We start from the raw sequence: 10,780 nt of genomic DNA on the forward strand, positions 1-10,780 counted from the left end.
TGTCTGAGCCCAGGTTCGAACTGGGGACCTTTAGTGTGTGAGACTAACGTGATAACCAACTACACCACCCAGACAGCCGTGAAAGATGAGTTTATATTAAAAGATGTCTATGGACAAATTGAGGGACATGGACCCTTAATATCACAATTTGGAAAAAAAATGCATAAAATCTCACGCGTGCAAGCAATGACCTTTTTTTATCACACAAAAGTGCAAGTTTTTTTTTGCGTTTCCATTTTTGAAAAGACAACACATTTTAATTTTGCGTTTCCTTGGAAGTTAAGACCTGAAAACGCATGTTAAATATTCGTTATGTGCAAATGCATGTAATATATTTATTACTCTGAAAATGACAAAATAATATTAAATTAACTGAGGATATAAACACATAGAAAATATGCATTACACTGAAAACACATTAATTATATGTGTTATCGTATAAACGCATTAAAAGCTACGTTAGACAGAATACCACAATTAATTATTTTTATTAAAAAGTCAAATAGGGGTAAACGCACTTGTTACATATTGAGTGCTATGAAATGTAACATAGAGATGGGTGAATGTGTTTCCTAGATTTTTCTTTGTTTTTAAGGTAGTTGGATTATGGTTGAACAAAGCAGATGAGATATGTAAAGATATTATGTTTCACAATCACACAAAGCACACAATATCAAAAACTCACTTAATTGTATTAATTAAGTTTGTCTTGTTACAAATTTGTGTTCTTAAGAAAATAAGAACTCAGCTTCTATTTTGAGAGAATACAAAAAAATCTAGATTTGTTTGTTACTTCTAAATTAAGGACCCGTGCATGGTTTATAGACTAGAAACACGGATTTACAAAACTTGCACTAAAATGTACTAAACCAATTTCTAAAGCAATACTGTCTATTTTCTTTTCGGGTGTTAGCAATTTTTTTGCAGAATCATGCAGGTCTGTGACCACCCATTGTCCAGTGAATCCGGGCCCTTGATCTTGTATTCTTCAAACTGCTTTTGTAGACTTTCCAGTTTGTGAGTGAATTGTTTGTTGACTGATAATCTTGAATCTTGAACTTGTATGTATTCTGAATTTGAGATAGTATGTCGAGATCTCCAATTATTCTATAGAGAAGTGACATATCAATAAGTATAATGACTTATCAATATCTTTGAGTTCTCTATAAGTATATTTGACTTGTCGAGATCTCCAGTTTTTTATATGTGAAATGACTTTTCGATATCTCTGAGATCTCTACATGTAGAAGTGACTTGTCGATATCTCTGAGATCTCTGTATACACCATTCGACTTATCGATATATCTGAGATCTCTATATGAGAAATTGACTTGTCGATATCTCCAGTTCTCTACATCTTCATTTGACTTGTCGATATCTCTGAGACTTCTCTCTAAGTCATTCTGGAATTCTCTACAAGTCATTTTGGGCTTCTCGAATGACTTCTTGATATACCTTGATATGTGACTTGTCGATATCTTGACTTATAACATTTTTCCTAGAACAACATTATTCAACTCCAAGCTTCAACACCTTTTCTCTCAGGCATGATCATGACTTGATCTTCTTTCAGAGTTTATTCCTTAACTTGAAACTATTCACAGAAAAATCCCCCAATCTAATTTACTAAACACTTTTACAGACTTAAGGAATACAATTATAGAATACAAATATTGAGTATCATATAACTTAATCTTAGGGATGTCAATATGACTTAGTCTTATTATTATACTTGCATGTCTTGCACAACAATCTCCCCCTATTTGTGAGATAATTGCTTATTGTTAGGGCGAAATCACGCACTAATATTCACGCAAGTATACGCGTTCGCAAGTAATATAGAATACTTTCTAGTTCGTTCCCTCAGAGACTCAGACTAATTTATTGTCTAATTAAACTCACTCACCAATGTATGATTACTTCTCAATGTTAAGATAACACTTAAAATTGTTGATTAAATATTAACTATAATTAACTACTTAATTAACCACTTAACTAACACTTCAATTTATCAATAATAAAACACTCATGAGATCACAACTTCATTATTACTTCCTTCTATAGCCATTGTTATTACCTTTAGCATGTGACAATGATGATATTAATCAAATAACACGAAACTGATAAAAGCCAACTTTCATTGTACTAATACCATTCTACCAAGCATCCACAATTAAGATAGAAGTTGAATATTCATCAATTATGTTAAGTTCCTATATGTCTACAGAAATTGACAACACAACGATTTAAGCACAAGTTATTCCTTTTTGATTACATAGGGCAAATAAAACTGTTAGAGTTACCCACTAATCATGCACAACGTACATGAACCTATGCTAGCATGGCAAGTTCTAAATCTCAAGATCCACCGTCGCTTCACAAGAGATTAACACCCTATCTTATATGTTCGCGACGCACATAAGACGAATACGCACAACCAATACTAGATATCATGCAATCATCACATACTAAAGTATTAAACAATTAACTAAAGAATTCCATAATAAATCCGTTGCAACCCCATGATCACGATTAGCCCATAATAGAACTTATCGCCATCATGGGTTCATATGAAATCATGATAAACGACACAAGAAAATAATAACTAAACTAATTATATTAAAACAGAGTACGTCACAAGAGTAAATAAGTCAAAGCAAGAAAACTAGCATCCAACGTTACAACGAAACAAGAATCACAAGAATATATGCTTCCTCTTCGTTGCGGTGTGCTAAATCGGTCTTCTTCCTTATCTCCTTCGCTTCTTGCAAAACACAATCTAAAACATAATCTCTTTCATATTCTCTATGAAAACGTCTCAAATCTACTTATATAATAGTCCCATAAAACTCAGATTACATAGAAGTTGGAAGCCAAACAGAAATAATTCAGCTTTTTCCCCGACCCTGCGCGGCCGCTCAGCATTTTTGCGCGGGCGCGCAAGGCTGCTGCGCGGCCGCTCAGCATTGCTGCGCGGGCGCGCAGGACCCTACTGGAAAAATTCCAGGTTTGCTCCGTTTCTTCGCCGTAATCTGCCCGTTCTTTTCCTCTCGCAATGGTGAACACATGCCAAGGCTTATTCTTGATGATTCTTCCTCCGAAATGCAACTAATACCCTGAAATGCATAAACACTAGAAAAACGCATCAAATACACAAAATACTTGATTTCAAGACACCAATTTAAGCCATTTTAAGACGTTCTAAGTGGTATAAAATGCCACTTATCACACCCCCAAACTTAAATCGATGCTTGTCCTCAAGCGTCACAGACTCAAAACAACTAAAAATATGCATGAATGCAATCTATATGAAAATGCAACGATCCCCCTTACTACAATTAACCAACCAAATTGTCATGTCTCAACGAATGCAGTTAGACACTAAAGATCAATAAACTCATGCAAACGGACATACAGCCAGAAACGTGGTGTGTGCAAATGCTTAACAGATATGCTTCGGAACTAGACCAATTACTATGACTAGACTATCCTCAAGGCAATCCTACGATTATACAAAGAATAAAAATTCTAGGCAAAAAGTGATATACAACACTACAAGAACTTTGGAGCTTACTACGGAATCGTGCTTTTTATTTACAACTCAAATGCTTATTTGACCGTGCAATGAGTGAGGTCCACAAAAGACTTATACAATGGTATCCATGTAACGAGCGTTAGGTTAGCGGATCCCCGACTCTAAAAGCCTTAGGTCACTAGGCACAAAGTCCCCTAAGAACTTAATAACTCGAATACCAAAGAACCCACTCTTGATCAATTATGCAATTTTTTTTTTTTTTTTTTTTATAACTCTGAGCAAGTGCGTTTCGCTCCATCTTGCTCAACCCTAGACTACTCGCATAACATGCGAGCCGGCTACTAGCCATTTGACGCCTAGCCACAACTAGCAACAAATTCTATTTTTACTCCATTTTTTTTCTTTTTCATGCCTTTACCACTAAGAACCTATTATCAAATTCTAAGCATAATAAATAGATTATCCTCGAAAATAATCAGATCATAACAACAATCTAGTCCTTAAGCATTCTCTAAGACTTAGTGAAAATACAAGTGCTTCTAGCATGCATATCAACCTACACAACTTAATACACTTTAATGCTATCACTACACTCGCATCAATATCACAATTCAGTCGAAAAATCATTGCAAAAGGGATCATGGTATATGCATGAGCTATATGATATGACAAACAAATAAAGCTATATAAAAAAAAACTATATGACAAAAATTATGCAACTATATGAACTAACTATCATGAATATGCAGCTATATGACACACACAAAATATTCCTTAACTACCACCCCCAAACTTAAAATCTTCACTGTCCCCAGTGAAGGTAGTAGAAAGGAACACAGGGTATACCTACTCGGAGTCATCATCATCATCACCCTCAGTGGGTGGAGTATCAGGCGGCGGGTATGCAGAGTCCTCACCAAAAACTGGCCACTGGATATCAGCTCCAAGGCCTCGAAAAGCAGTCCCTAACGCAAGAGTGAGCTCCTGAGCAAACCTGCTCTGCGTCTCATACATGGCATCCATCCGCCGTGAAAGCCTCCTATACTGGGCATCACCCATCCCAGCACCCTCCTGAGCTCTCGAAGAACTAGCCTCACCACGCCCTGGCCTGGCCATAGTAGCACCTCGTGCTGGACGCCCTCCTGGAAGACGATAACCCAACCCATGCTCCTCAGGCTCACCACCGGTCCACTCCTGCATCCCATTCAGAGTGCCAGAATCTATCGGAGCTGCTGGCAACTGCAACTGCTCATGAGCCGGCCAGTTCACTCCTACTGCTCGGCATAGCTTTGTAACCGTGGATGCATAAGGGATGTTCATATGCTTTGCTCCCCTCAAAAACTTCAGAATTCCTTGGTAGATAAACTCACCAAGGTCCACATAGTATTCCTCATTCAGAATTCCCCACAACAACTGTGCTCTCTCAACTGTGACCTCGTGTGCATGTGAAGAAGGCAAAATATTAGCACATATAAATGCATTCCATGCACGGGCATACCTGTTCATGGCGATCGCCGGAAAGTGACGATACTCATTATTGGCTGGACTGCGGTTCCAAACTGTGCCCGGTCGACAGAGAGTCGCACAAATCAAATCCAAGTCAAAGTCCTCAGCAGTCTTTTCATTCCAGTTCTCCTCCTCGGGCTTCCTCTCTCGCTGTCCAATCACACGGTGAATCGCCGCAGGATGATAATCAACCGTCAGCCCACGAACTACAGAAAACCCATTCTTTTCAGCCTTCACGTTCGCGTAGAACTCGCGAACAACACTCATCGGTACTGCTTCGGGTGACTCACAAAAAGCTTGCAATCATGGGCAACAACTCACCATCCCTCCCTGATGGTAAAAACCTCCTCTCCTTCAGAATCGGCTTCCCCAACAGCCTAGTGTACTCCTCCTCCGCGGCTCTGTCAGTTAACCGAGGCCTTGCAGCAGTACCCCTTGATGAATCAGCAGTAGGAACTGTGCTGCTGCTGTCAATAGTGCGTGCTCTCTTGGGTGCCATTGATTTGTGAATAAAAGTGTGTAAGAATTGATTTTTGATGTTTATGCGAGGGTTTAAGTGTAGGAAGTTTGTGGGAGATATGTGGGATAGGTGTATGTATATATAGGGTGTGGAGTAGGTTAAATTAGATTAGGAGTGGGGTTGAGGGATAAAATCATGGGGTAATGGGAGAAGAATTCGTGGGTTTATGGGCTGTGATGGGTTTTTTGTGTGTTTTTGTTTTTTTTTTTTTTTCCTGAACTGTAAAATTTTTTTCTGGAACTCGACCCCTGCGCGGCCGCTCAGCATTTCTGCGCGGGCGCGCAGCAAGCTGCGCGGCCGCTCAGCATAGCTGCGCGGGCGCGCAGAGGGTCTCTGGAAAAAAAATTTTCAGCCCCTTTTTTCTGATTTTTTTGTGTTTTTGGATAGGTTATTAACTTCTAAGGGATCCTGTAACAACAATTCATGGGTTGCCTCCCACGCAACGCTTTCTTTTTCGTCATTAGCTTGACGTTCCGTACCTTTCTCAAGTAGTCAACAAAATGGCACTAACCACCTCTCGGTTTGCCATGTCCCCATAGTAGTGCTTCAACCGCTGACCGTTAACCTTGAATGCTTGGTCCGAATCATTCTCAAAAATTTCCACCGCTCCATGTGGAAACACAGTTTTGACAATAAAAGGTCCAGACCACCTTGATTTCAACTTCCCAGGAAAAAGTCGGAGCCGAGAGTTGAATAACAGAACTTGTTGCCCTGGCACAAATAACTTAGGATGTAGCTTCCTATCGTGCCACCTCTTCACCTTTTTCTTATACATTTTGTTATTCTCGTACGCTTGAAGTCGAAATTCATCAAGTTCATTAAGCTGAAGCATTCTTTTCTTACCAGCTGCATCTAAATCCAGGTTCAATTTCTTCAATGCCCAGTAGGCCTTATGCTCAAGCTCCGCCGGTAGATGGCATCCCTTACCGTACACCAACTGAAACGGTGACATCCCAAGTGGAGTTTTGTATGCTGTTCTGTAAGCCCAAACAGCTTCATCGAGCTTTAAAGACCAATCCTTCCTTGACGGACAAACAACCTTCTCTAGAATGCGCTTTATCTCTCTGTTAGACACTTCCGCTTGACCATTTGTTTGCGGATGATAGGCAGTAGCTACTCGATGATTCACATTATAATGCTGCATCATAGAAGTGAACTTACGGTTGCAAAAATGCGATCCTTCATCACTTATGATTACCCGAGGTGTTCCAAACCTTGTGAAAATTTGCTTATGAAGAAAATTTAGCACTGCCTTTGCATCATTTGTCGGTAAAGCTTTAACTTCGACCCATTTTGAGACATAATCGACTGCCAGCAAGATGTACTGATTATTGCAAGACGAGATAAAAGGCCCCATGAAATCGATTCCCCATACATCAAAGACCTCGACTTCAAGCATCACATTTAATGGCATCTCATCCTTCCTTGACAAATTTCCCACTCTTTGGCAACGATCACACCTTAACACAAACTGATGAGCATCCTTGAACAAGGTAGGCCAGAAAAAACCTGCTTGCAGAATATGAGCTGCCGTCTTCTCACCTCCATAGTGTCCACCATAAACCGTGGAATGGCAGTCTCGTAATATCCCCTCCGTCTCACAGAACGGGATACATCTCCTGATGATCTGATCAGCTCCCTGTCTAAACAAATATGGTTCATCCCATATATACCACTTCATCTCATGCAGAAACTTCTTCTTTTGAGCGGATGTCAAATTAAGCGGCATTATATTGCTGACAAGATAGTTTACAATATCTGCAAACCATGGTTCTTCCTCCTGAATTGCAAACAACTGCTCATCCGGAAAAGATTCATTGATTAACGTCCTATCTTGTGAAGTAGAATCGGGATTCTCCAACCTAGAGAGATGGTCAACTACTTGATTCTCGGTACCTTTTCTATCTTTGATCTCTAACTCAAATTCCTGAAGTAAAAGCACCCAACGAATGAGTCTCGGCTTCGAATCCTTCTTAGAAACCAGATAGCGAATAGCTGCATGATCAGTGAATACTGTTACTTTCGTACCAAGCAGATAAGATCGAAATTTCTCAAAGCCAAAGACTATAGCCAAAAGCTCCTTCTCAGTAGTGGTATAGTTCAATTGGGCCCCATTTAAAGTCTTACTCGCATAGTAGACCACATGGAAGAGATTTTTCTTGCGCTGTCCCAGAACTGCACCTACCGCATAGTCACTCGCATCACACATCATCTCAAACGGTTCTGTCCAATCTGGTGCTGTAATAACTGGTGTCGTGATCAAACTCTCCTTGAGAGTCTCGAATGCTGCCAAACATTCATCATCAAATTTGAAAGGCACATCTTTCTCAAGTAAATTGCACAACGGCTTAGATATCTTTGAAAAGTCCTTGATGAATCGCCGATAAAAACCCGCATGACCGAGAAAACTACGGATTCCTTTCACCGAATTAGGTGGGGGAAGATTTTCAATGACTCCCACCTTGGCCTTATCCACCTCTAGACCTTTGCTAGAGACCTTATGCCCAAGGATAATGCCTTCACGCACCATAAAATGACATTTCTCCCAATTAAGCACCAAATTAGTTTCCACGCATCTTTTGAGTACGGCGCGCAGATTATTCAAACATTCATCATATGAGTGTCCAAAGACGGAGAAGTCATCCATGAACACTTCGACGTTATTTCCAATCATGTCAGAGAATATAGCCATCATACATCTCTGAAAGGTGGCCGGGGCGCCACATAACCCAAACGAAACTCTACGAAAAGCAAATGTGCCAAATGGACAAGTGAAGGTAGTCTTTTCCTGATCCTCTGGTGCAATACAAATCTGATTATACCCGGAATAACCATCCAGAAGACAAAAATACTCATGTCCCGCCAATCTGTCAAGCATTTGATCAATGAATGGGAGAGGGAAGTGATCCTTCCTTGTGGCTTTGTTCAATTTTCTATAATCCATGCATACTCTCCATCCTGTAACTGTTCGAGTGGGGATGAGCTCATTCTTTTCATTTGCGACCACAGTGATACCTCCTTTCTTAGGTACACATTGCACGGGGCTCACCCACGAGCTGTCAGAAATAGGATAAATGATACCTGCATCTAGCCATTTCAGAATTTCTTTCTTCACCACCTCCTTCATGATCGGGTTCAGTCTTCGCTGCTGTTCCACAGTTGGCTTACTTCCTTCCTCTAGCAGAATTTTATGCATACAATATGAAGGACTTATCCCCTTGATGTCTGCTATGGTCCATCCTATAGCCGATTTGAATTCTCTCAAAATCCTTAAGAGCTTATCTTCCTCACTACCTGAAAGGTCAGCTGAAATAATAACAGGTAACGTAGATGAATCACCTAAAAAAGCATACCTCAAGTGTTCAGGTAATGGTTTAAGCTCCAAGTTAGGTGCTTCCTCTATTGATGGTTTGAGCTTCCCTTCAGCATTCTTAAGGTCAGAAGTACCAAGAGATTCAAATGGTATGTCGAGCTTTCGCTTCCATGGAGAAGCGTTCAGATATTGTAATTGCTCGTTGCTATCTTCATCATCACTGTCAAATTCCCCCACTAAGGCCTTTTCCAATGCATCAGACATTAGCATGTGATCGAGTTCCGACGTAACCGCAGAATCAATCACATCCACTTTTAAGCACTCCTCATCTTCTGTAGGGAATTTCATTGCCTTGAATACGTTGAAGGTCACATCCTGATCTTGGACCCGTATAGTAAGTTCCCCTTTTTGCACATCTATCAAGGTACGACCAGTAGCCAAGAAAGGCCTCCCCAAGATTATGGGAATCTTCTTATCTTCCTCAAAATCCAGAATAACAAAATCTGCAGGAAAGAAGAGCTTATCCACCTTGACAAGCACATCCTCAACTATGCCCCTTGGGTAAGTAATGGAACGGTCAGCCAATTGTAGCGACATATATGTGGGTTTTGGATCAGGCAGATCCAGCTTTTTAAAGATCGGCAAGGGCATCAGATTAATGCTTGCTCCCAAATCACAAAGGCACTTGTCAAAAGTTAGATTGCCAATGGTGCAAGAAATGGTGAAGCTTCCTGGATCTTTCAGTTTTGGTGGTAACTTTTGCTGCAGAACAGCGCTGCATTCTTCCGTGAGAGCAACGGTTTCAAGGTCATCCAGTTTCACCTTCCTTGAAAGAATAGTCTTCATAAACTTCGCATAACTAGGCATTTGTTCCAGAGCCTCAGCGAAAGGTATATTGATGTGAAGTTTCTTGAACACCTCCAGAAACTTCCCGAACTGTCTATCCAGCTTTTGTTGCTGCAATCTCTTAGGAAAAGGTGGTGGAGGATAGAGCTGTTTCTCCCCTGTATTAGCCTCAGGCAGAGTGTGTTCAACAGTAGTCTTCCTTGGTTCCGCCGCTTTCTCCTTTTGCTTAGATTCTTCATCCCTAACTTCAGCTTCGACTTCTTTTGCCTTTTCAGCATCAGCTACTTTTCCAGACCTTAAGGTAATAGCCTTGACTTGCTCTTTGGCTTCCTTCCTGCCTGGTACTTCCGTGTCACTGGGAAGAGTGCCAGGTTGACGATTGAGCACTGCATTGGCTAATTGACCGATTTGATTTTCCAAGGTCTTGATAGAAACCGCCTGACTCTTGCACAACAGCTTAAGTTCCTCAAAATCAGCACTAATAGGTGCAGCTGCACTTCCCTGGTGAGGATATGATTGCCTTATAGCATACTGCTGTGGTTGCTGGAATCCAGATGGGTTAAACTGTTTACTTACTCCTTGCTGATATGGTGGCTGAATAGCATTCTGATTATTCCCCCAGCTGAAATTTGGATGATTTCTGTTGTTAGGATGATAGGTTGCTGGCACAGGCTGCTGTTGTCGCTGATAATTATTCACATACTGAACAGATTCATTGACAAGAGAACACTGATCCGTAGCACGAGAACCTGCACAAAGCTCACAAACCATAGCTATTTGATTAACTCCATACGTAGCCAAAGAATCAACCTTCATTGATAGCGCTTGGAGCTGGGCTGCAATAGCGGTGGCTGCATCAACTTCCAAAATACCTGCTACCTTGCCTGACGTCATCCTCTGAGTTGGGTTTTGATGCTCATTTGCAGCCATCGTCTCGATAAGATTATACGCCTCAGTATAGCTTTTAGCCCATAAGGCGCCTCCAGCTGCTGCATCGAGCATGGGCCGAGATTGGGCCCCCAAACCATTATAAAAACCAGTGATTACCATCCAATCCGGC

At 40.8% G+C, this 10,780-nt stretch overlaps 1 non-coding gene across 1 annotated transcript; it reads right to left on the reverse strand.

The window, feature by feature from the left end:
- Positions 1-74, reverse strand: TRNAV-CAC (transfer RNA valine (anticodon CAC)). Its single transcript has one exon. It is a non-coding gene; the product is annotated as a tRNA-Val (tRNA).
- Between the last annotated feature and the right edge of the window lie 10,706 nt (positions 75-10,780).

This window comes from Apium graveolens, chromosome 10, assembly GCF_009905375.1.
Source record: "Apium graveolens cultivar Ventura chromosome 10, ASM990537v1, whole genome shotgun sequence".
Classification (NCBI taxonomy): domain Eukaryota; kingdom Viridiplantae; phylum Streptophyta; class Magnoliopsida; order Apiales; family Apiaceae; genus Apium; species Apium graveolens.